The sequence below is a fragment of the Nycticebus coucang genome, chromosome 1 (assembly GCF_027406575.1).
Source record: "Nycticebus coucang isolate mNycCou1 chromosome 1, mNycCou1.pri, whole genome shotgun sequence".
Taxonomy (NCBI): domain Eukaryota; kingdom Metazoa; phylum Chordata; class Mammalia; order Primates; family Lorisidae; genus Nycticebus; species Nycticebus coucang.
This window is the reverse complement of record NC_069780.1, coordinates 2,529,056-2,556,099: the sequence shown is the minus strand read 5'-3', so window position 1 is coordinate 2,556,099 and position 27,044 is coordinate 2,529,056. Positions and strand designations below refer to the sequence as shown.

Genomic DNA, 27,044 nt, shown 5'->3' with positions numbered 1-27,044 from the left:
TTCAGATGCTTGTTATAATCTATGCACTAAATTCCTGTTTTCATCCTTTCTATTTTAGGAGCACACGAAGCAACCATTGCACCATAAAAAGTCAGAAATGTGTTGTCAGGTAGTCGTGGGTTTAAAAAACCTAATTCTACTACTCAGTAGCTGTGTCATTTACCACAAAGTATTCAACGTTCTTAAGCCTCGGTTTTTCCATCTATGAAATTGTTACCTAATATCAACCTCGCATTGATTCAACACAATAATATCAGCCCCATGTGACTGCTCTGAGATGCAAACTCCAGGGTTCCATTAGGGAACCTGCCACCTCTGGACACTGTGACACTGCGGGAGGTCCTCCCTGAGGGATAAGGGCCTTGTCGCTAACAGCTCATCTTCATATATACCTTTTTCCTTCTCTATACACAAACCAAACATAGAAAACTGAAAGCAAACAGGATATGGGTGAGCTGTCAGGCTTCAGTGGAAAAAAAAATGCCTCAAAGACTTGATAAATCAAGTTATCCACCAACCTCCCCAAGCCTCAGATTCCCATGAAAACTAAATGATAGAGCATATTCCCTGATTCAGCAAATACTTATTCAGTGCCTGCTATGTTTTTGGTACTTCTGGGGAAGGAGGACACGTCTATAAATAAGACAAAGTTCCTAAGAAACTGATAACGAGTGGATGACCAAGGGGATCTCAAGTAACATTAAGTGCTTTACCAAAAACTAACTGAGGCAGAGGCATACTCAGAGGAGGTTCTGGGAAGGTGGCATGTGAGCAGAGACGAGGGCAGGAAGGAACAGCAGTGTGAAGACCTGCAGGCTGGGCAGGGTTCCACACAGAGGGACAGCAGGTGCAAAGGCCCTGAGGGGAGCAAGTTTAGCACGTCCCAGGAACAGAAACGAGGGAGGCCAGCATGGCTGCACAGACAGAAGATCAGCCACAGGACGTGATAATGGAGGGAACAGGGCCATGAAACCACAGCAAAGAGCCAGAATGTTAGGTGTTATGGGGACATTAAGTTTAAAATGGAGTAGGACCTGGACTTTACATGGTCACCTGGGCCGCTACATGAAGCAAATGCACAGTTAGGGACAAGAAAAACCAGGGAACTACTGAAGGGCCCGGGGAACCCCGTGAAGGAACAAGCTGCAGAGGAGGACACCAGTGTGTTTGGCTCCCTCAAGGATGAGATGCTCATTGTAACACAGAGCTGCCAGGAACCCAAGCAGGTGCCTGGGCCTAGAGGGCAGCAGAGGGGAGGGAGATTAAAACTCGGGAATCAATGAGCAAAGCTATCACAGGTATCACCCGGGAGATGGCTCAGGCGAGAATGCAGAAGTCGAGCAGCAGACCTCCATTCGAAGCACACCAACATCTCTGAGCAGAGGACAAGGCAAAAGAAAAACCAGGCAGGGCGGCGCCTGTGGCTCAGTCGGTAAGGCACCGGCCCCATATACAGAGGGTGGCGGGTTCAAACACGGCCCAGGCCAAACTGCAACCAAAAAATAGCCGGGCGTTGTGGCGGGCGCCTGTAGTCCCAGCTACTTGGGAGGCTGAGGCAAGAGAATCGCTTAAGCCCAGGAGTTGGAGGTTGCTGTGAGCTGTGTGAGGCCACGGCACTCTACCGAGGGCCATAAAGTGAGACTCTGTCTCTACAAAAAAAAAAAAAAAAGAAAAGAAAAACCAGGCAGAGTGATGAGAAGGAAGTTGCAGAAGGGGTAAGCGCTGGTACGGAGGCTGCAAACGGCAGAGACAGAGAAGCAAACACTGCACTTGGAGGGCACTGGCGTGTGAGCAAAGCACCAAGAACACAGCAAGAGACGCTGGGAGGCATCGAGGACTCCCACATCCCTCTGCTGCCCCTCCATGCAGCATTCACAGGTGTTTACGGAGCCCTACTGTGTGCCCCTCCGTGCAGCATTCGCAGGTGTTTACGGAGCCCTACTGTGTGCCCCTCCGTGCAGCATTCGCAGGTGTTTACGAGCCCTACTGTGTGCCCCTCCATGGAGCATTCACAGGTGTTTACGGAGCCCTACTGTGTGCCCCTCCATGCAGCATTCGCAGGTGTTTACGGAGCCCTACTGTGTGCCCCTCCATGCAGCATTCGCAGGTGTTTACGGAGCCCTACTGTGTGCCCCTCCATGCAGCATTCGCAGGTGTTTACGGAGCCCTACTGTGTGCCCCTCCATGCAGCATTCGCAGGTGTTTACTGAGCCCTACTGTGTGCCAATCTGTGCAGAATTCACAGGTGTTTACTGAGCACCCACTGTGTGCCCCTCCATGCAGCATTCACAGGTATTTACTGAGCCCTACTGTGTGCCCCTCCATGCAGCATTTACAGGTGTTTACTGAGCACCCACTGTGTGCCCCTCCATGCAGCATTCACAGGTATTTACTAAGCCCTACTGTGTGCCCCTCCCTGCAGCATTCACACGTTTACTGAGCACCTACTGTGTGCAGCATTCACAGATGTTTACTGAGCACCCACTGTGTGCCCTCCATGCAGCATTCACAGGTATTTACTGAGCACCTACTGTGTGCCCCTCTGTGTAGCATTCACACGTGTTTACTGAGCACCTACTGTGTACAGCATTCACAGGTGTTTACTGAGCACCCACTGTATGTCAGGCAACTCCGCAGCCCTGGAGAGACAGTGATGAGCAAGACGGACAGGCACCCTCACGCAAGCACACCTGCCTTGTCAAACCCCAGCAGCTGAGGGGAGTCCATCCAGAGGACAAGGACCCTTCCCTTCTACAACACTGTAGACATGGGTGAGGATGACAGTTTAATGGGAGCATTTTCTTAGAAGACCTCAGAAGCACACAAAGCCCAGGAGCTCTGCCGCAGCACGTCCATCAGTAACACTGTCTCCCCTCGCCCCCCCACCGAACAAGAGTCGTTTAGCTGACTTTTTTTTTCCATAACTAACCCTTTCAGTCCTATCAGCCTACAAAATCCAACAAAGTTCACATAGAATATCATTTCTGTACCTCATCATTAATCAAACTGGTCCTAAGGTCTTCCACTATTTTTTTTCACATTTCCTAAATAAAATGTTTAGCCTTTGTGCCTAAGCCATTTTCTTTTTTTTCTTTTTTTTTATTAATATTAAATCATAGCTGTGTACATTAATGTGATCATGGGGCACCATACACTGGTTTTATAAACAGTTTGACACATTTTCATCACACTGGTTAACATAGCCTTCCTGGCATTTTCTTAGTTATTGTATTAAGACAATTATATTCTACATTTACTAAGTTTCACATGTACCCTTGTAAGATGCACCTCAGGTGTAATCCCACCAATCGCCCTCCCTCTGCCCATCCTCCCCCCCTCCCCTCCCTCTCACCCTTCCCTCTATTCTTAGGTTATAACTGGGTTATAGCTTTCATATGAAAGCCATAAATTAGTTTCATAGTAGGACTGAGTACAGTGGATACTTTTTCTTCCATTCTTGGGATACTTTACTAAGAAGAATATGTTCCAGCTCCATCCATGTAAACATGAAAGAGGTAAAGTCTCCATCTTTCTTTAAGGCTGCATAGTATTCCATGGTGTACATATACCACAATTTATTAATCCATTTGTGGATCGATGGGCACTTGGGCTTTTTCCATGACTTAGCAATTGTGAATTGGGCTGCAATAAACATTCTGCTGTAAATATCTTAGTTATAATGTGACTTTTGGTCTTCTGGGTATATACCTAGTAGAAGAATTATAGGATTGAATGGCAGATCTATTTTTAGATCTCTAAGTGTTCTCCAAACATCTTTCCAAAAGGAATGTATTAATTTGCATTCCTACCAGCAGTGTAGAAGTGTGCCATTTTCAAAATTCCATGCAACAACCAAATGGGGGGTAAAAGAAGAAAATCAGCAACAGCTGCAGGGGATGGGCAGAGAGTTCAGGAAAGGCCTCTCCCAGGCTGAGCGCCTTGCAGCCCACTGCAGCGCTGCCCAGGACCCAGCTGGTAGAGAGGGCAGAGGCCAGCACATTCCCCGCCCGTGATGCACAGCTCTCGTTCCCTCCACGACTACACACAGTCATAAGAAGCTTCGTTCTTTCTGACAGACGGTGCAGAGCCTCTTCCCTGCAGCAAGCTCATGGGGCGAGTGAGGGAACTAGGAACACGGAGCCTGCACAGTCACAGCAGCTTCTCCCCAGAGCAGCTCTCGCTGCCCTCAGGGGCATGTCCACCTGGCACATGTGGGCTTCTGCACAGACTACAGGAATCTTATAGCCTTATTCCATCTTTGTACCACAAATGTCAATTATATGGGTTTGGGCCACTGCACCCCAAATCCTCTCTGCAGTTGGCTGCTATTATTAGAAAGTCAGAGATGCCTTTTAAATGAACATCTGACATACCCAGCTCCCCTCTTTCAATAGGAAGAAGTTAACCCACCCAGTCCCTGCTAAGGCCCCAAGCCTCTTCTTGCTATGTCCTCTGACACACCCTGCATTTGCTGAGAACACAGACGAGGAGTGTGCTTCCAGACAGCTCCCAGGACTCACATCACCAGCATGAGGCTAAGTTCAGAATAGACTTGGAAGCTCTTCACCAGCATCACGGGGCGAGGGTCACACAGTCAACATGACATCTGCTCGGCCCGCAATACCGCTCTGCAGCAGGCCTCTGACAGCGGTACCCCTGCTACACAAGTCCACACCAGAGCGAGGATTTTCTTATTCATTATTCTGGGACACCAAAATGATTTAACTGTAACACATGTCAAATCTGTTGCCAAACGGACTGGCTTTCACCAGCCGGTCCTAATCACTGAGCAGGCTTGAGAGGGTGACTTAAGCTTGACATGAGAAACATTTGTGCAGACTGTCAGCCATTGGGTCCTGAGCACCCGTCTACAGCTCCCCTTCTGAGTCCCCACCCCCAGAGCCACTGCCAACTGCCAACGTGCTCCCCAGCTAGTCCACACAGCCCAGGCAGCTGCCACTCAGCCAGTCAGCAAGTGGCAGGCCGCCAGCACACAGCCTCAGAGTGAAGCCTGCCCGGCACAGCGGCTAAAGGTCGAAGGTCTCTGGGTGTCCTAGCTTCAGGTTCGCCTCACTTGCCCTGCCACCGTCCTTCTCAGCCTCTCTGTTAAGCCTTCCCCAGCAGCACTTCACTTGTCCCCATGGCAACAGCATCTGGTTTCAGGGTTAGGACTCATGATGACAGAATTCTCCTAGCTGAGGCTTGTGCCGAGGATGCGCTAGCAAAATGCCTGCTGCTCACGGCAAAGCCACCACTTCCTTGACAGTCCAGGCCTGCAGCACAGTGCCAGCCCTGGGTCAGGGCAACCAGGGCACCAACCTCCAGGGGAACCAGACACAGCCTCCCACCCTGGCACACTGGCTGGCGTGGGGACAGTTCCCAACCCCAGAGCTGGCCGTTCTCCTTCACAGCCTGCTATACCCGACCATGTTCACGTGGACCACACTGACGGCTGGCTGACCTCCTCCCAGAAGACAGCAGCAAGGCATCTGTTTTTAGCACCTGCGTGTCAGAGTTTGGCATCACTGGTACTTCCCATGCATGTAGCTGGCAGTTCCTTAGGGATCTTGTATCCAGTCTCTTCCCCCTGCACCTCACTAGCTCCGTCTATCCATGACACCAGGGCCCCCCAGTCTCTCACTGTGTGACAGCTTCCTATGCACAGCACATGTCTGAGCCACCCTTTGGACATGTGCCCAGACATGGAACGGAGGCACCAGGGCAGGGGACTAACACCAGCAGGTGCAGACATGCGGCATGACCACCAGACGTGCACGACCACCAGCCGCTGAGACTGTATTTGCAGCATACAATATGGGGCCTTGGCTTGGGGATGAAGTAGTGCTAATCTGGTCTCAGAGCTCAAAATCAGGCTGGCCCTGCTACCTAGCTGGTCTTGGATCAGACAGGATACAAAATTCAGCTTTTCATAGGGTTTTTTTTCAGGAGCTCTGTAGAATGCACAGTCACTACTGACACCTAAAATCACACGCTCACATACATGTTCCTGAGTTCCGTCTCCTTTTCAAATCACTTCTAAGAGGTGGGGAGCCATTTTTCTCAAAACCATTCGCAAACTTGATGCTTCCCTTCAAACTTCTAAACCTCACAGTACTTTACTGACGCTTTGTTGGGTAAAATTTGCTGTGCACACTCTCAACACGGAAATGCAGGCCGAGACACTAATCTCCAAGCCCCGGCAACAGCGCACGCCCCTGCGGCTGCAAAGTGCACTGCCACCTGTTGGAGACAGGGTTCACTACACCGGACGAGAAAAGGCTGCACAGTCCCCTTCCAGGGCCTTCGCTTCCACAGGAAGGGGAGAGGGACACAGTTGCTGGCGTCACTGTGCAGCTGTGGGTCTTGGGACATACGTGCAGGCAGGGACATGGGAGCAGCCAAGCTGACAAGCTGAGTCACAGCAGAGATGGTTCAGGGCAACCAGCCGGCAGCAATGTGAAGCCAATCTCCTCCCTGAAGCTCAGGGGCCCTGCCCAGCCTAGAAAGAACACAGGCCCAGCCGGGCAAATAGTGACAGCCCCACGAGGTCAGACTGTGCACGGCAGGGCAGGTGGAGAAACAACCCAAGCAGACCCCGCCAGCCAGAACTCTGGATCTATGAGCTGTGTTGAAAGTTCTTTCATACTCCTGGCTACTTACCCCAGAGAAATGAAAAGGGACATTCACACGAAAGCCTTGCACACATGTTCACAGCAGCTTTACTTATAAGAGAGGTCAGAATTAGTCCACATGGCTTTCAACAGGTGGGAGTGAACGACAGAATACCCATCCCCAAGGATTGAATCAATCTCCAGGGGGATCAACTGAGTGAAAAAAGCAAACCTCCAAACGTCACAGACTTCCTGATTCCATTTATGCAACATTTTCAAAATGACAGATTTCAGAAATGAAGGACATCTGGAGTTAAATTAAGAAGGGAGGTATTTGCGGTTACAAAAGGGCAACTCCACGGGTCCCTGTGGGGTCAGCACCTTCAGTGTCTTATCTGTGAACTTACACAGGTGATAAAACTGGCTAGAGCTTAATACAGAGAGAAAAAGGGACAGGGGACCATGGGGGAAGCTGAAGACACCACTGGCCGTACCACGCACGGAAGGAGGGTGGACCACAGTTCTGTAAAGTGCTGACACTGGGAAAACGGGCCAAGAAGGCTTTTTTCCACAAGTAATGTCTCTGCCTTATTTCTAAACTATGCATTTGAATCTGTAATTATATCAATAAAAATTTCAATTAAAAAATCTTATTTGTAAGTCTGTTTCTTAAATTTCTCCTAAGAACATTATTATACACGGCAGTCAGGTACAGTAGCTGGTCCATCGACACACATGCAAAATCAGGCAAAACTGAGTTAAGCCCATCCCCACATTACAAACACCCGACTATGTACAACCACACCTACAAACAGGGCTATTACAGTCAGTCCCCACGTTACAAACACCCAACTATGTATAGCCACACCTACAAACAGGGGCTATTACAGTCAGTCCCCACGTTACAAACACCCGACTATGTACAACCACACCTACAAACGGGCTATTACAGCAGTCCCCACATTACAAACACCCAACTATGTACAACCACACCTGCAAACAGGGGCTATTACAGTCAGTCCCCACGTTACAAACACCCGACTATGTACAACTCACACCTGCAAACAGGGGCTATTGCAGTCAGTCCCCACGTTACAAACACCCAACTATGTACAACCACACCTGCAAACAGGGGCTATTACAGCAGTCCCCACGTTACAAACACCCAACTATTTACAACCACACCTACAAACAGGGGCTATTACAGTCAGTCCCCACGTTACAAACACCCAACTATGTACAACCACACCTACAAACAGGGGCTATTACAGCAGTCCCCACATTACAAACACCCAACTATGTACAACCACACCTGCAAACAGGGGCTATTACAGTCAGTCCCCACGTTACAAACACCCGACTATGTACAACTCACACCTGCAAACAGGGGCTATTGCAGTCAGTCCCCACATTACAAACACCCAACTATGTACAACCACACCTGCAAACAGGGGCTATTACAGCAGTCCCCACGTTACAAACACCCAACTATTTACAACCACACCTACAAACAGGGGCTATTACAGCCAGTCCCCACGTTACAAACATCCAACTTATATACAACTCACACATATAAACAGGGGCTAATATAGCCAGTCCCCACGTTACAAACATCCAACTATGTACAACTCACACCTCAACAGGGGCTATTATGGTCAGTCCCCATGTTACAAACATACAACTATATACAACTCACACCTCAACAAGGGCTATTACAGTCAGTCTCCATGTTACAAACATCCAACTATGTACAACTCACACCTCAACAGGGGCTATTACAGCCAGTCCCCACGTTACAAACATCCAACTTATATATAACTCACACATATAAACAGAGGCTATTACAGCCAGTCCCCACATTACAAACATCCAACTATGTACAACTCACACCTCAACAGGGGCTATTACACCCAGTCCCCACGTTACATACATCCAACTATGTACAACTCACACCTACAAACAGGGGCTATTACAGCCAGTCCCCATGTTACAAACATCCAACTATGTACAACTCACAGCTCAACAGGGGCTGTTACAGTCAGTCCCCAAGTTACAAACATCCAACTACGTACAACTCACATGAATGGGGGCTATTACAGCCAGTCCCTAAGCTATAAACATCCAACTTATGTACGACTCACACTTACAAATGGGGGATTATTACAGCCAGTCCCCAAGTTACAAACATCTGACTAATATACAACTCACACTTATAAACAGGGACCATGACAGTGAGTCTCCAAGCTACAAATATCCAACTTATATACAGCTCTCACTTATGAACACCCAGCCACCATGGTTCCCCATGGGTGGTCAGGCCCTGCACACCCAGCCCCCAGCACCCCCCGTGTATGATCAGGCCCTGGACACCCAGCCCCCAGCAGCCCACGTGGACAGTCAGGTCCTGCACACCCAGCCCCCATCATCCCCCATGCATAGTCAGGCTCTGCACACCCAGCCCCCAGCACCCCCCGTGCACGGTCAGGCCCTGCACACCCAGCCCCCAGAACCCCCCATGGACGGTCAGGCCCTGCACAGATAGCCCCCAGCAACCCCCGTGGATGGTCAGTCCTGCACACCTAGCTCCCACGGTCCCCCATGGATAGTCAGGCTCTGCACACCCAGCCCTCATGGTCCCCCATGGATGGTCAGACCCTGTACACCCAACCCCCACCATCCCCCGAGATGGTCAGGTCCTGCACACCCAGCCCCCATAGTCCCTCATGGATAGTCAGGCCCTGCACACCCAGCCCCCAGGACCCCCTGTGCACAGTCAGGCCCTGCACAGCCAGCCCCCAGCATTCCCGTGGACAGTCAAGCCCTGCACATCCAGCCCCCAGCACCCTCCATGGATGGTCAGGCCCTACACTCCCAGCCCCCAGCACCCCCTGTGGACAGTCCAGGCCCTGTACACCCAGCCCCCACTGTCCTCCAGTCCACATCATTTCCTGAGCGGTCCACAGTGCGTTTGGGTCACCTTGGTGACATGCTGTCTCCTGCAATGAGCATGTCATCTTGTGACTCCTCCCTTCTTGGAGACCCAGCTCTCAGCGCTCTGGATTCTATCTACACTCTCAGACACACCTTCCCCAGGAGAACTACGTCCTCCCTCTGTCCTCCCTGGACGTGCCTGCTTCGCAGAGAGCACGTTACAGGGCCCTGTCACTAGACTTAACGTCACTTGGCTGTTTGGCTGTACTTGGACATGTTGTGACAGTCGTCCCCACCACATTGTGAGCTCTTTGAGGGCAAGTATCATCTTCCTACAGTTTTTCTGCGTGCAGATCACTGCACACAATAGGTGCTCATTAAATGTTGATCAGCAGATGACTCAAGCAGTGAGGAATGGGTACCTTGAGGCACACGACGTTTGTTATTAAGTGAGCCTCTAAGTTTAAAGGCCCTAAATGTAAATTTCAAACAACACGAATCCCATACATAAGCTAACTTCTAATTACTTGGTCCAGTGTTCAAATGAAAAAGGCAGTGATTTGTTCTCAAGCAAGAGGGGAAACGGCTACACAGTACTCTTTGAAAAATGCTGTTTGTAGGTAAATTAAGGAATTTTTAAAGGATATTTTTTATCCTTTTTTAAAGGATATTTTAATTATTTTTTCCTCATAGGCATATGTTAGAACTTAAGCTTCACACAGACTATAACTTCACTGTCATGTGTGGGGTCAGAATTAAATTCACATGAGAATTTCCTCTTGTCTACTTAAAAATAGATATTAAGAAGAACCTGGACCAGCCACATATCGGGTTCTAAATAAATATTTGTTCAATAAACACATGAATGAATAAACTTAAAAATAAGTTGCAACATAAACTGTTAGATAAATAACACTCTTTCATGTGCTTAGGTAACCCTACCATATATAAACACACTGAATAGAGCTTCCTGCAAAGGAAATGAGAATTCAAAATGTCCATATAAACCTTGGGCTCTGGAAATCTTAACTTTACATTTACACAAAGTGGTGCATTATTTGTAGTAATTAGCACAGCAATAGCACAGGTAACTAAAACCCACAGTTAATTCATGCTCATTTCTGTCTGCAATGCACATGCCTTTACCACAGATTTCACAGTGATCTCCGAGCAGAAGCAGATTGGCAGGAGGGTGAGGACTCAAGAGCAAAAGTTTGTTCCAGGCACAGGCTGGGAGTCCCTGTGTGGCACCACCACACTCAGCCCCTGACCTCCCCACCCTGACAAACAGAATGATATGGGGAGAGCACCCCTCCCACCACACCCGGCCCTCCCCACACTTTCTCCGGTCCCTGTGCGTGTGGGCCGGAGTGCTAAACATCTTGTGCACTGCCCCATCTGGCTCTGACAGTCCTACAGAAAGGATTTCAATACCCAGAACAGTGCAGGAGCGGAGACCAAGAACCTCATTATCTATTAATCTTTTAAAAGTCACATTTTATTTATTTTTTTTTTGGCTTTTTTATTTTATTTTGTTGCTGATTTTTTATTTCTTTACTTTTTGTTGTTGTTGTTGTTGTTGTTGTTGAGACAGGGTCCCACCCTATGCCCCTGAGCACAGTGCAGTGGGCGTGGTAGCTCACCGCAACCTCAGACTCGGGCTACGGGCACCCCGCTGCCTCAGCCTCTGGAAGCCGCTGGGATTACATGGCACCCGGCTGGTTTTTCCATTTTTTTCATGAGTCGGGGTCTCACTGTCGCTCAGGCAAGTCTCAAACTCGTGAGCTCAAGCAATTCTCCCTCCTCAGCCTCCCACAGTGCTGGGATTACAGGTGTGAGCCACTGCACCTGTTGCTCAGTGAGTAGGGTGCTGACCCCATATACCAAGGGTGGTGGGTTCAAACCCGGCCCTGGCCAAACTGCAACAAAAGCTGGGTGTTGTGGCGGGCGCCTGTGGTCCCAGCTACTGGGGAGGCTGAGGCAAGAGAATCACCTAAGCCCAGAAGCTGGAGGTTGCTGTGAGCTGTGATGGCACAGCACTCTATCAAGGGCAATAAAGTGAGACTCTGTCTCTACAAAAAAAAAAAAAAAACTCAAAAAGTCACATTTTAAACACTAATCACAAGCCAGCAACTGTACCAAGAACTTCACAACGATTGTTTAATTCAACCTTCATGGCAACCCCATGAGGCAGGGACTTTTGACACACCCATTTTAGAGTTAAAATTTGAAGTTAAGCAATTTGTCCAAGATCATACAATATGTGTGAAGAGAAGACCAGGCAGGCAGGCAGGCTAATCTAGCAGTTCACGGTGTAGGCCACCTTATTACACCCTTCACAATCAACTAATCCATGCCCACCAGTGATTACCTTTAAGAATCGTTTTTCATAATGCTGAAGTTAAATATGCCTTCTTACAACTTCAAATTCTATCACTGCACTCGTCTGTTTCCCTACCTTGGTGGGCCTCCTAGCCAAAGGCTGAAGCATCCTTTAACAAGCTTCCCAAAGTTAGTATCTTTGTTTTATTTGGCAAACACTTAGACAGTGCTGGCTATGCGCCAGCTGCTGTTGTGAACACTACCAATATTATCAACTCATTCAATTCTCACAGCAATCCAATGATACTGTTTTTATCACCACCATCTCAGAGGCCCAGAGATTATGGAACATGCCAGAAAAAAATACAGTGATAGCTATTGATGTCAGGATTGAAACCCAGAAGGATGGCTCCAAAGTCTGTGCTCTTACCCACCAAACGCCACGCTGCCTCTTGTTGGCTGATTTGACCGATATGTTCTAAACTCTCTAGGAGCTGGGATCACAAATACTAAACAGAGCCTTAATGAAAGGGGGTATTCAGACCCTGGACATCGTGAGTGTCCCTCCCCCAGCCCATTCTGCAAGCGCTCAAATTCACAAGCATCACATAAGTCCCATCCTCTGGGCTCAGTCTGGGCTTCCCACCGGCACAGGGGTTCACCACACAGGTCCAGAGCACAAAGCACTGCATGGCACGGCTACCGGGAGATGGCTGAAATCCCACTGACAGACTCACCCGTGCCAAGGGTCTGCAGACTGCATCACTCTGCATTTGGGCTGCACTACTAGGCAGGGAGACATCTTTGATCTCATAAAATTTATGAGCACAGTCCACTCTATGTAAACACTGAAGACACTTTCCTCATCCATGTTCCATTATTCAAATGTCCCTTTCCACAAAGCTATTCAAAGTGCACCCTTCATCTTCCTCAAGGAGTCTTTCAGTGTGTGCTCGCAATCACATTTCCAGAGTCTAACTCATCGCCTCCTCTGTTTACTCAAGTTGTTGAGTTATCTACTGTGACCAGGTACTAAGGAACCTTCGACTGCGTTCAAAAACGACACTTGGGGGGTGCTGTTGAGCCTGGGAGGGTGTCATTTTAAACAGTCGTTAGGGGATGATGCCTGAGTGAAGAGTGAGCCCATGGCTTTGTAAGAGAACAGCAAACAGGGGCAGGGAAGAGCCCGGAAGATTCTTGGGACGTCAAGGATGCCAGTGGCCAGTGAGCAAGACAGGAGGAGAGAAGGTGAGAGGGGTGGGGGTGTGGGAGGGTGGGCTGCACTGAGCCTGGAGGCTGCTGGGAGGGCTCTGAGCAGCAAGCCGGGGCACTCTAGGCAGCAGGGTGACATCTGCTCAAGCTTGTAGTCTTCTCCCCTTTTTAAGTCTTTGTCACTCTGGAAACATTTCCATATCAGAAGGTCTTTCAGAGGCTACAGCCAGCATCACACAGAGGTGACAAGTGGGGCCTACTGGGTCAGCGCCCTGTCACACCAGGCCAGAAATCAGCCCGATCCTCCATCTGCAGACCTGAGAGTGGACCAGCACTCCCTGGAGGACGTCATGCCAAGCATTCGGTGCCTTCAGGTGGACTCTGGCCTTGTGAAGGAACTGAACATGACCAGGGCTCAGGACGGAGGCCAGGCCACAGAGACTCGTCAGCTAATCTCTATTAACTCTGCCAGGCCAGCTCTGAAGCTCATCACTCAAGCAGCTGCCACTGAATCCTCCCCTACCTAACTTTGCCCCAGGATGGCAATACTTCCTTCCTGTTAGAAGATGTAGATTTAGTGAGAATAGAATAGAACTGATTGGTTGACAGCTTTTTAATACCAATCATTCAAATATATATATTCAAAGGAATACATTTGAAGTTATTTTAAACTTCGAGATTTCCAGGTTGACTCTAAGGAGGAAGGATTTAAAAAGATTGCAGATGCCATAGTCACATCTATTGCATGTGAGTGGAAGCCCTTAAACTTGTCATCCTTTGCATGAGGGTGGAGGAAATGCCTGTGTGTAGAGGGGTAGGCCACACTGCACAAGAACACCACGTCCAACTTAAAACACGCCCTTTAGTGTAGGTGGAGATACCAATTCGAACAAATCAACAGTTTAAAAACATATTTTGAGACAATCAAGGAAGCCTGAATGTTAATTGGGTATTAGATGGTACTAAAGAGTTACTGTTAGTTTTCTAGATATAAGTGACAATGAGGTTATTTTAGAGATTTTGCAGGTTTGGTTCCATATCATCATAATAAAGTATTACCAAAAATTACAAAAACTGTATATAAAACCAGCACATTGTACCCGAAAATTGCATGAACGTACACAGCTGTGATTTAATATAAATAAATAAAAATAAAAACAAAAAAAATTTTTACTTAAAGTGTGGGCCAAAAAATGTGGGTGCCCATCATACACAGGAGCACACACACACAAAATACAGTAAATAATAAGACTTGAAAGTAGAAATTACTCCTTTATCCATGGGATGCAAAATAGATGTTATATTAGCAGGCATAAACAACAATCAAGGGGAACTTCAAAACACTGATGGAAGAAATCAGAAATTACACAAATAAATGGAAAAACATCTCATGCTCATGGATTGGAAGAATAAAATAAACATTGTTAACACACCCATACTGCCCAAAATGATTTACAGATTCAATGCCAGTCCCATCAAAATTCTAATGTCATTTCCGACAGATCTGAAAAAAACTCCTGAACTTCATACGGAACCAAAAAGGATCCTAAATAGCCAAAGCAATTCTAAGCAAAAAGAATAAATCTGGAGGCATCACATTACCTGTCTTCAAATTATACTATAAGGCCATTGTAACCCAAACAGCATGGTACAGGGATAAAGGCAGACACACAGACCATTGGAACAGAATAGAGAACCCAGAAATAAAACCACATAGCTATGACCAATCCATCTTTGACAGATCAGACGAAAACATACACTGGGGAAAGGATTTCCTATTCAATAAATGGTGCTGGGAAAACTGGACAACCACATGCAGAGGAAGGAAACTGACCCCCGTCTCTCCCCATACTCAAAAATTAACTCAAGATGGGTTAAAGTGTAAGACCTGACACTAAAAAAATTTTAGGAGAAAATGTAGGAAAAACTCTTCTAGACATTAGCCTACACCAGAATTTATGACTAAGACCCTAAAAGCAATAAAAAAAAAATGTGACCTAATTAAACTACAAAGTTTCTGCATAGCAAAGGAAATAATCAACAGAGGACACAGAAAAACTGGAGAATGGGAGAAAATATCCACAAACTACATATCTGACAAAGGAGGTGTAGTTCTAATATCCAGAATTGACAAAGAACTCAAATCAGCAAGAAAAAAAAATAAATAACCTCATCAAAAGTGGGCCAAATACATAAATAAATTTTCTCAAAGGAAGATACACAAATGGTCAAACATACGTGAAAAAATGCTCAACACCACTAATTATCAGGAAAATGAAAATTAAAACCACACAGAGATACCACCTTACCCTTGCCAGAGTCATCACTAGTAAAAAGTCAAAAAACATGGATGTTGGCACGGCTACAGTGAAAAGCGTCTGCAGAAACCTGCCGGTGGGGACACAGACTTGTATGGCCACCATGGAAATAGTCTGGGGACTCCTCAAATAACTAAAGATAGGCCTATCATGTGATCCAGAAATCTCATTTTATTAGGAAAAAAAAAAAAAAAACACCCTGTATCTGAATGTCTACCACAGCACAATTCACAATAGCAAAGATATGGAATCAACCCAGGTGCCCATCAACTGATGAGTAGATAAAGAAAATGTGGTATACACACCTTGGAGTATTATTTGGCCATAAAAAGGAAGGAAATAATGTTTTCTGCAGCAACTTAAATGAAACTGGAGGCCAGTACCCTCAGTGAAGTATCTCAGGAATGGGAAAACAGATAACCGTATGTTCTCACTTATAAATGGGAGCTAAACAATACATAAGGTCATAAAGAACAGCAATGCTCGTTAGAAACTATGAAAGGGGAAGATGGGAAAGGGGTGAGGGATAAAAATCTACCTGTCAAGTACAACGTGCACCATTCTCCTGATGAGTCCGCTGGCAGCCCTGACTTCAGCATGGTCCAATTCATACATGTAACAAGCAACACTTGCACCCCCTAAATATTTTGAAATAAAAAAAATTCATCTCCTTCTACATCTCCATCAGAACTTCTGAGTAACTAGTTGTATGTCAGTGAGCAATAATTTTTTGAAAAAACATCTTTTTTTCTGAACAGTAGGTCTTGACAGTGGGTTTAAAATACTTGGTCATGGGTGGCACCTATGGCTCAGTGAGTACACTGAGGCTGATGGACTCAAACCCAACCCTGGACAACCTGCAACAACAACAACAACAAATACTTGGTAACAACACTGTGAACAGATGTGCTGCCCCCAGCTCTGCTGCTCCAGGTGTAGAGCGCAGACAGGGTGGACCAAGCGCCACTCAGAAGGGCTGTTCCCCTTTCTCATGGTGCACGTGATCCCTGGAGTAGCACTTTTAATTTCTTTCAAGAACATTTCCTTCGTGAACAACTTAGCTAACTGGCCCGAGACGTCTAGCTTTTGGCCCATCTCAGCTTTTGACATGCCTTCCTCACTAATCTTAATCATTTCCAACTTTTATTAAGAGCTACACGACATGTGACTCTTCCTTTCACTTGAATACTTAGAGGCTATTGTGTATTATAGTGCTGTGTCTCAGGAAATAAGAAGGCCAGACGGAGGGGGAGCAATCCTTCATTTATCAGCTAAGTTCTCCATCTCATATGAGGATAGTTCATGGCACCCCAAAACAATGACAGTTACAGTAACATCAAAGATCACTGATCACAGATCACCATAACAGACAGAATAATAACAATAAAATCTGAAATACTGTGAGAATTAATTGTCAAAATGTGACACAGAGACACAAAGTGAGCTCATGCAGTTAAGGAAAAACAGAACCAACCAAGCAGCTCAAGGCAAGTGTGCCACAACCTTCAATTTCTAAAGACGCAAAGGGCAATGAAACATGAAACAAGGCATGCCTGTGTTTCTGAGAACCATACGCTGAGGGAGGTATTAATTGGGGAAATGCTATGATCTGGGATTTGCTTTAAAACAGTCCAGCGAGGCCAGGCAGGGTGGCTCACACCTGTAATCCCAGCACTCTGGGAAGCCGAGGAGGGTGGGAGCTCGGGAGGGCAAGGCCTGAGCCCGAGCAAGACCTTGTCTCTACAAATAGCCGGGCATTATGGGGGGCACCCGTAGTCTCAGCCACTGTGGAGGCTGAGGAAGAGGATCATGTGAGCCCAAGAGTTTGAGATTGCTATGAGGTATGATGCCATGGCACTCTACCCAAGGTGACAGGGTGAGACTCTGCCTCAAAAATAATAATAACAATAATAATAAATAAATAAAACACTGCAGCAAAAAAGGAGGTGGGGGAATATGAAACAGTAACAGCAACATCTTGAAGCTGGTAATGGATCCAGGGGATTTACTCCACTGTTCTCTCTTCTTTTGTTCATGTGTGAAATTCTCCAAAAATTCTTCAAAAAACATTAGAACTATCCCCTACATATAAGCTACCCTCTTCTTTCAGGCCCAAAGCATTCCAAAAATGCATTCAAATGTGAAAATTACAACAAATATATTTACATATTATAAAGATGGTTCTGTTCCCAAAACATTAAAAACTGTAAAACCAACACCTATATCCTTTCTTTTAGATATAATAAATAAAAATGCATGTATTCAGCATTTCAATATCTTTACTTCTTATTTCCTTTTCCTTCATACCTTAACACTCAGGCTCTCAGCCAGTGAGTATTTGATTGGCTTTGCATGTCAAATACCTTACATCTTCATCCAAACCAAGTGAAGCTCAGGAGACCTGTGTTTCTGAGCCTTCATGTCAGCATTCTCCCCACTGTGTAAATTACAGGGTAAGATAACACAGAACGGCCAAATACTTGCAGCAACAAACACAGAGGCACAAATAAACCTGGGGATGCTCACCAAGCTGACGAGCAGGTGGGCACCACCACCCTGAGGTCTGGAGGGGGCACCCTCACCATGAATGTCTGGAGGGGACACCCGCACTCTGAGGTCTGGAGGGGACACCCCCACCCTGAGGTATGGAGGGGGCTCCCCCACCCTGAGGTCTGGAGGGGACACCCCTACTCTGAGGTCTGGAGGGAACACCCCCACCCTGACGTCTGGAGGGGGCACCCCCACCCTGAATGTCTGGAGGGGGCACCCCCACCCTGAATGTCTGGAGGGGACACCCCCACCCTGAGGTATGGAGGGGACACCCCCACCCTGAGGTCTGGTGGGGGCACCACCACCTTGAATGTCTGGAGGGGACACCCCCACCCTGAGGTCTGGAGGAAACACCCCTACCCTGAGGTCTGGAGGGGACACCCCCCCCCGAGGTCTGGAGGGGACACCCCTCCCCGAGGTCTGGAGGGGACACCCCCACCCTCCCTGAATGTGCTGCCTCGGATGACACCCAGCAGTACAAAAGCAAAACCCTGAAGGTGATTTATGGGAGTTCTTATATATCAAAGCACAGCCTGGACGAAAGCTGAACTTACCAAGTCAGGACTGCCTGTACATACCTACGTTTCTGCATAAGACAGTGAGCCTCCCTGAAATCACGGGAGAACAAAAACTATCCAAAAAATGGCCCAGCCCTTTCTACGGCTAGACATGAATGGGATACAAGGGATGGGAGAAAGAAAGCTAACCCTGATGATGCCATATGCCCCTTTTTTTTTATTAAGTCATATATATACAGATCATGAATACATTTATGCCTTTGTGAGATTCAATGTGTTGATTATTTGTACAAACTGGAGTGCTTACATCCTAATAATTAACATAGCTTTCACCTCATTTACTTAATCACAGTGTTAAGACATTTGTGTTCAATATTTGATAGATCTGACTTGTACCCTTGCAGTCTGCTCCATAGGTGTGGTCCCACCATTAACCCTCCCTCTATCGAACTACCCCCTCTCTTCCCAACTCCCTCCCCTCCCTCCTTCATCCCGGGCTATAGTTGTGCTTCATCTCTCATATGAACGTATGAGGGATTATAAATTGGTTTTATAGTAGTACTGAGTAGAAACGCAAACCAAAACCGCTTTGAGATACCATCTAACTCCAGTAAGAATGGCCCACATCACAAAATCCCAAAACTATAGATGTTGGCATGGATGTGGAAAAAAGGGAACACTTCTGCACTGCTGGTGGGAATGCAAGCTAGTACGTTCCTTTTAGGAAGAAGTTTGGAGAACACTCAGGGATCTAAATGTAGACCTGCTGTTTGATCCTGCAGTTCCTCTACTAGGTGTATCTCCAAAGGACCAAAAATTACTTGGCAACAAAGACATTTGCACCAGATTGTTCATTGAAGCTCAATTCATAATTTCCAAGTCCTGGAAGAAGCCCAAGTGCCCATCAACCCATGAATAGATTAATAAATGATGGTCTATGTACACTATGGAATACTATGCAGCATTAAAAAAAGATGGAGACTTTACCTCTTTTATGTTTACATGGATGAAGCTGGAAAATATTCTTCTTAGTAAAGTACCTCAGGAATGGAAAAAAATATATATCCAATGTACCACCATATTCCCTTCTTGACAGACACAGTATCTTGCTTTTCCCCCAAAGAAATAATATTACATTTGCTAGTTAGGTTCCCAGTCTGACTCACAAAATTCTATTTACTGAAATGGTGGCCAAATTATAGTGGTAATAATACAAGCTAATTTAATAAGTGCTATATATATATAATTATATATTAAATTGTATATATTTATTAAATTATATATATATTTATATCTGAGTTATTTAATCTTGATTATCAGCCCATGAAGTAAGTGCTATTACTGTGTTTTATTCCCTTTTTACAGATGATAAAAGTAAGACTTAGGAGATGTCAGCAAGTTGTCAGAGGCATACAGCTAGCCTCTCACGGATGGAAACGATACATGGGGTCAGCTAGCAGTATCAAAATTAATAGTAATAGTATAACACCAATAGTATTGTCTTAGCTACACTGTGGGTGGAACAGACTTGTATGGATTTAAATGGAACTGAAGCCTTAAGAACCATTCTAATATAGTTTTCTCTGGTGAAATGAGTATGTTTTGAGTCTCACACAACTAATTAACAAATATAAGGCGATGGCATTCCAAACGTAAGTTGGAAGCAGCACATATGCTTAGAAAGGTGACAAAACCAGTAAGTGAAACTAGAGGATAAATGCCAGTGTTGTCTCCGACAGATAATCACAAAATGAACAGAACGGGTCGAGACAAACTGCACACATAGGATCTGAGGCAACATTCTGTATTTGCTTTCCTCCTCATCTCAAAAATCAGTTATCCAGATAAACATAGTTAAAGACCAAAGAAAGCATCGCTCAGTCCCCTCGGCTCTGCTTAGTGTCCCAACACCCCCCTACTACACGTTTGAGACCAACCCGAATCACTGCCACAAGCCACTATTTTAAAAGGAATAATTATTTCTCCACTTAAATATCCAAAGAAAAGTCCCTTTGTGAGAAGAATCTTAAGAGAAGGACAACGACTCTCTCCAATCGCCCCGTTAAACTGTCACTGTCCTCCCACCTTCCCAGCTGTCACCGAGCTCAGGAGAAGAACCCAAGCCAGTGCCTGTCAGACTATCCACACATCCCAGTCCTGTCGGAGACCTCAGAGTCCCTGTGTGAGTCCTGCCTATGTGGCAGTCCTATAAACAGCAGTCAGGGAGCCCAGCTAGGACATGAGGCGGCTCTCACACTGAACAGAAGCAAAGCAGAGGCTGGCTGAGAGTGCCCATTTCTCTTACATCACAGAACCATTTTTGTTTATTATGGTCACTGAAAGACAATCACAATAAGCACCTACAGATTAACACTGCTACTGAGCTATATAAATGCCATTTTGTTAGTAGCCAAATCATTTATTGCTTCATTATACCATTGACTGGCACTGTCTGACAGCCCCTTAGTAGAAACACCCTATTATTCAGCCTCCATCAGGACTGGGTTACTGAGAAAAAGAAACTGATGTCATGGCAAATCTAAAGCAGCATTTCTTGTCCACTTCTGATTCTCTCAATCTTGTCTCATTCACACAATTTCTCTAAAACCTATTTTATAATGAATTTTTATAAAATTTTTATAAAGTGAACTATAAACTCTCCCTGAAAACTCGGCTCAGCAATACCTACTATGCTCAGCTGTGGGGAGCTACAGATTAACAGTCAGAAAGTGCTTGGCACGGGGCGAGCAGACAGCACGCACAGCAGGACGAGCACACAGCAGAGTCCTCAGCTTTCCTCAGATAGGCCCAGGTTCAGGGAGGCCACACTGGGAATCCAAACCAGCTCTGCCTCGCTCTCCTCACACTGCTCCTCAGCATGGGATGGAGGAACCACCAGCTAGCTCTTCCAAGTCTTCTCTAAACTCACCAGCCCCAGAGTGGGAGCCAGGAATAAAGGGAGCTAAACTAAATTGTCTTCATCACATACCACTGAAAAAATTTCTATGGCTGAGCACTGCAGCTCACACCTGTAATTCCAGCACTACAGGAGGGCCAAGGCAGGAGGAGGCTTGGGACCAACTGTATCATTTGAACTAAGAAGTTGGAGAACAGCCTGAGCAACAGTGAGACCCTGTCTCTACTAAAATTAGAAAAACTAGCTGGGCGCTGGGTGGGTACTTGGAGTTCCAGCTACGTAGAAGGTTGATGCAGGAGGATGGCTTGAGCCCAGGAGTCTGGGGTTGCTGTGAGTTAAGCTGAGACCACGGCACTCCAGCTTGGGTGACAGAGTGAGACTGTCATAAATAAATAAATACAGGATAAAAGTGCCTACCTGTACAATCAACCAGACTGAGAGGAAAGGACAGGCTAGAAGTCTCCCCACGTTCTGTGGTGCCACTGTACCAGCACAGGGCATTACATTTAAGATGCTTAGGGTTACAGACAATTTATTTTCTCAACATGCTTAATAGCTAATACTGAGTTTGGATTAGAGATCAGACAATTCAGACAAAGAGTTCTAAGTACATGAGGAAATCTCAGCAGACACAAACTTATAATGCAAGCTCCCACTAGGGAGTTCATTTCACTGGATAAAGCTGCTACTGTGTCAATAGTGACTTCTGAAAGGCCCCAACCCATGCTGGGGAAAAGTTACAGGTGGGCTAAGACATCCATTCTCTCATTCCTGAGAGCTTCCATCAGGGCCAGGCACAGCTGCAGGACATCCACAGTCTGGGCTATTTCCCAATACGGCATACACATATCGAGATTTCCTAAGCAGCCTATGATATGAAAGGATTCAGAAACACTAGTAAAGGCATCCATCATTTCATCAACTTTCTTGGTCAAGACACGCTGACAGCCCAGAAAACCCACCATGTGCCTGAAGTTGCTTCGGTAGCCACTTCCCTGACCCTCCACTCTCCGCACGGGGCTACTGCTTTTCTAAGATCTGATGGCCAGCACCGTCCAGGCTTTCTGAAGTGCTCTATGTGAGGCTGTGCTGACCAAGGAAGGCGGCCTCAGCTGGTGCAGCTCTAGCCCTCAGCTCAGGCTCAAGGTAGGGCCCACACTGGCCGACCATGGAGCCCGTGTGCATCTGGGTGCCACAGGGGCACATCAGGAGTAATGACTGGAAATCAGTGCCACTGCACAGTCACAAAGGTACGGTGCCTCAGGGGCACATCAGGAGGAATGACTGGAGATCAGTGCCACTGCACAGTCATGCAGGTACAGTGCCTCGCAGGCACATCAGGAGGAATGACTGGAGATCAGTGCCACTGCACAGTCATGCAGGTACAGTGCCTCGGGGACACAACAGGAGCAATGACTGGAGATCAGTGCCACTGCACAGTCACAAAGGTACTAAAAGGAGGCACCTGCATGGGGAGCAACCTGGTCACCTCAGGCTGTGTGACAGGCCACACAGACTTGGTGGCTGTAAGAACAGACATTTCCTTCTAATAGCTCTAGAGACTTGGAAGTCCAAGATCAAGGTGCCGGCTGAGCAGACCCTGGTGAGGACCCTTCTCTCACCTTGCAGAAAGCTGACATCGCACAGTGCCCTCAATGCCCAGAGAGAAATCATGTCTCTCAAGTGTCTTCTTATAAGGGCACTAACTCCAGTCCTGAGGGCTCCACCCTTGTCACCTAATTACCTCCAAAATGTCTTTCCTATAAATACCAACACATCAGGGGTTAGGGCTTCCACATATGAATCAGGGGAGGGAGGACACTCATCAGTCCCAATCAGGAAGATTTCTTTCTCATCTTTTCATCTTTCACTGTAATTTTTAACACATGGTAAGGTCCATAATTGTAACAACAGCCCCGGATATGTCTACTTATAAAGAGCAATTAATGTATAGTAAAATTGGCCTGTGTAGAAGTAAAAAATAAAGTAAAATAAAAGTCCCTGCCCTAAAGCCCATCAGCCCCGGGGGCAGGGTTCACCTGTGGCTCTAGTCCCCAAAACAAGAACAGACACTTCCCTATTTCTGCCTTAATAGCTCCTTAAAAACAACGTTCATGGGGGAATTCTGGGAAGATGGCCGATTAGTAGCAACCCTTGGCAGAGGCTCCTGAGCAGAGGAAGAAAAACTGGATGGAATCAGACTCTATGAAGACAAAGGTGGGGAGCTGAGCCAAGAAAGAAGTTCAGCAAACTGTAACTCCAAGGAAGACCATTCAAGAAAACAAATTACAGGTACAAAGCCTATGACTAGAGGACCGGAAACCCCTCCCCCAAGCAGGAGGCCTGCCACAGGCTATCTGCAGACTAGCAGGGAACAAAAGACCTCTCATTTTACCTCACTGGAGAAAGCCGCTAAACTCCAGGTCTCTTTCTCCAGGGAGGTCCCACTTATGAACCCAGACACCACTTCGCCAGGCATAAAATTGAACAGATATTTTTCCCCACAAGTCCAAACTCCCAGTCCACCCTTTCCCCCTTGCATCGTGGTCTGAAGTTCTGCCCCCTGCAAAGCACAGAGTGTCTTATCCTGAGAGATCTGGGCATAGTGTGGACCACCAACCATCAGGACGGAATCTGTGACTAAAGGGGAAGAAAGAGGGTGTGGGAAGAAAGGGACGCTCAGCGGGAGGAAGGGCAGTCCCCTGGTTATGACTATGCCCAGCCAGTCATGGTGTTGACCCTTGGGACAGGGTGCAAAACCCCTGGCTCTGATGGCACCCACAGCCGGAGAGTGGTTACCCTGTGTGGACTGAGTTCGGCAGACAGCGCTGGTCCCCAGCCCCTGCTGGGCCTGCGAGCAGAGGCTTACTAGGCCTGGACTGAGACCTGAAAGCAAGGGCGTGGGTCCCCTGATTCCAACAGACCCTTGAGCAGTGGCTTTCTGGTGTGAACCAATACCTGAGGGCTAGGGCATGGTCCTCCGTCTCCAGCAGGGCTGGTGAACAGAGGCTTACCAGGTGAGGACTGAGACCTAGGGGCAGGGTGCGGTGCCCTGATTCTAACAGGCCTGTGAACAGAGGCTTGCCAGGCAGTGGACTGAGACTGGCAGGTGGGGGCATGATCCCCTGACTCCAACTGGTCTGGCAAGCAGAGGCTAGCTGGGTGTGGACTGAGACCAGAGGGCAGGGGCATAGCCCCTGGCTCCAACTGGGCCTGTGAGCAAAGAAGCAGACAACAGTGTGGACTGAGTCTGGCGGGTGGGAGTGTGGCTGCCTGGCTCCAATTATGCTGTTGGAGACCCTTGAATCCCTCTCTGTTGGGCAGGGTTTGCACTGCCTGACACAATTTAATTGGAACCCATGTCTGGGGCTGTCCACTCTGGGACATTCTGAGGTTGATCTTTGAAGTTCTGTAGCAGAAAAAAACTGAAGGGTGAGGGCTGGGCTCCACAGCTGTTTCTATCTCATCATAGTCGAGATTTAAACCTAATACTGTGGTTTCTTGGGATGGGGTAGAGGTTGGCTGATATCAAAACAGAGCTAGCTTGGCTATCTCACCAAGTTGGTCCTCAGAGTCTCCGGTCAAAACTCTGAAAGGGGCCTTTATAAGGTTGTAGGAGATAAGCCACAATTACAAAACCTAGCATTTTGGTAAGGGGCTATCTCTACTACCTGGGAACCCCAATTCAATCTCACCCTACCAGTTTTAGTAACCAAATGGTGGAAAATAAAAATGGTGCAAACCCAACAGAAGAACTCTGGCAACATGAATAACCAGAGTAGATCAACCCCCCACCCCAAGAAATGACAAAGGTGAAAATGCATGCATACAACTGAAGATGCCATGCATAGACAAATGGCAGCCATGTCAGAAATCGAATTCAGAATATGGATTGCAAATAAGATAAATAGAATGGAAGAAAAGATAGAAATTGAATCCAAAGAGTAGTTCTAAAGTTGTCTCAAGAAATTAATGAATTCAAAGCCCAAGTCACCAAAGATATGGGCATAATGAGAAAAGAGATAGCAGAGCTCAAGGAAATGAAAAAGTTAGTTGAGAAGCTCCAAAATATAGTAGAATCCCTCAGTAATAGAGCTGACCAGGCAGAAAAAAGGATCTCTGAAACCAAAGACAAAGCTTTTGAACATTCCCAAACACTCAAAGAGGCAGACAAATGGAGAGCAAAAACTGATCATTCCCTGAGAGAGTTGTGGGATCACTCCAAAAGATCAAACATTCGTCTTATAGGAATTCCCGAAGGAAAAGAGGATGGTCCTAAAGGTACAGATGCTCTACTCCAAGAGATTTTGGAGGAGAATTTCCCAAGCACTGCAAGAGATACAGAACTCCAGATAGCAGACAGTTTCAGAACCCCAGCAAGACTCAATCCAAATAAAGCATCTTCTAGACACACTGTGATTAACTTTGCCAAAGTTAAGACGAAGGAGAAAATTCTGCAAGCAGCCAGACATAAGAAAAGCATCACCTACAAAGGGAGGAGTATCAGAATGACTGCAGATCTCTCAGCTGAAACATTTCAAGCCAGAAGAAGATGGTCATCGACCTTCAATCTCCTAAAACAAAACAACTTCCAGCCCAGGATCCTACATCCAGCTAAGCTGAGTTTCATTTATGATGGAGAAATCAAATATTTTAATGACACAGACGTGTTGAAGAAATTTGCCATAACTAAATGAGCTCTCCAGGTTATTCTCAGACCCATCCTCCACAATGACCAGCACAATGCTCTACCTTCAAAATAAACTCACCCAGAAATTTTTTAAACAAGACCCAACTTCCACAGTGGTGAAAGAATTAAAAATGTCCGCTGGACATCTGAAAATCATGGCACCCAAAATACGACCAGGCTTATCAATTCTCTCAATTAATGTGCATGGTTTAAATTGTGCCCTAAAGAGGCACAGGATGGCTGACTGGATACAAAAACTCAGACCGGATATCTGCTGTATACAAGAATCTCAACTTACCTTAAAGGATAAAAATAGACTCAGGGTGAAGGGGTGGACTTGTATAACACAAGCAAATGGAAACCAGAAAAAAGCAGGGGTTGCGATTTTAGTAGCAGGTACAATTGGCTTTAAACCATCAAAGATAAGGAAGGACACTACATATTTGTCAAGGGAAACACTCAACATGAAGAGATTTTGATAATTAACATTTATGCAGCCTACCAGAATGCTCCGCAATTCATTAAGCAGACCCTAATGGATATGAACAACTTGATATCTTCCTGCACTATAATAGTTGAAAATTTTAATACTCCTGTAGAAGACTGAAACTGGACCTCCACATTTCACCATTAATAAAAATTGATTCTTACTGGATAAAAGATTAAAACGTAAGACATGAAACTATAAAAATACTAAAAGAGAGTGCAGGGAAAACACTTGAAGAAATTCACCTGGGAGAATATTTTATGAGGAAGACCCCTCACTCTCGGGCAACTGAAGCAACACCAAAAATACATTACTGGGATCTGATCAAACTAAAAAGCTTTTGCACAGCCAAGAGCACAGTAAGTAAAGCAAACAGACAACCTTCAGAATGGGAGAAGATTTTTACAGGTTATGCTTCTGACAAAGGCCTGATAATTAGAATCTACAGAGAACTCAAACTAATCAATAAGAAAAGAACAAATGACCCC

The 27,044-nt window shown here is 46.4% G+C and overlaps 1 protein-coding gene across 2 annotated transcripts in view; it reads right to left on the bottom strand.

The window, feature by feature from the left end:
• The window catches only part of SLC4A4 (solute carrier family 4 member 4), a 394,952-nt gene that overhangs the window by 321,322 nt on the left and 46,586 nt on the right, over positions 1 to 27,044 (bottom strand). The window lies entirely within an intron of this gene.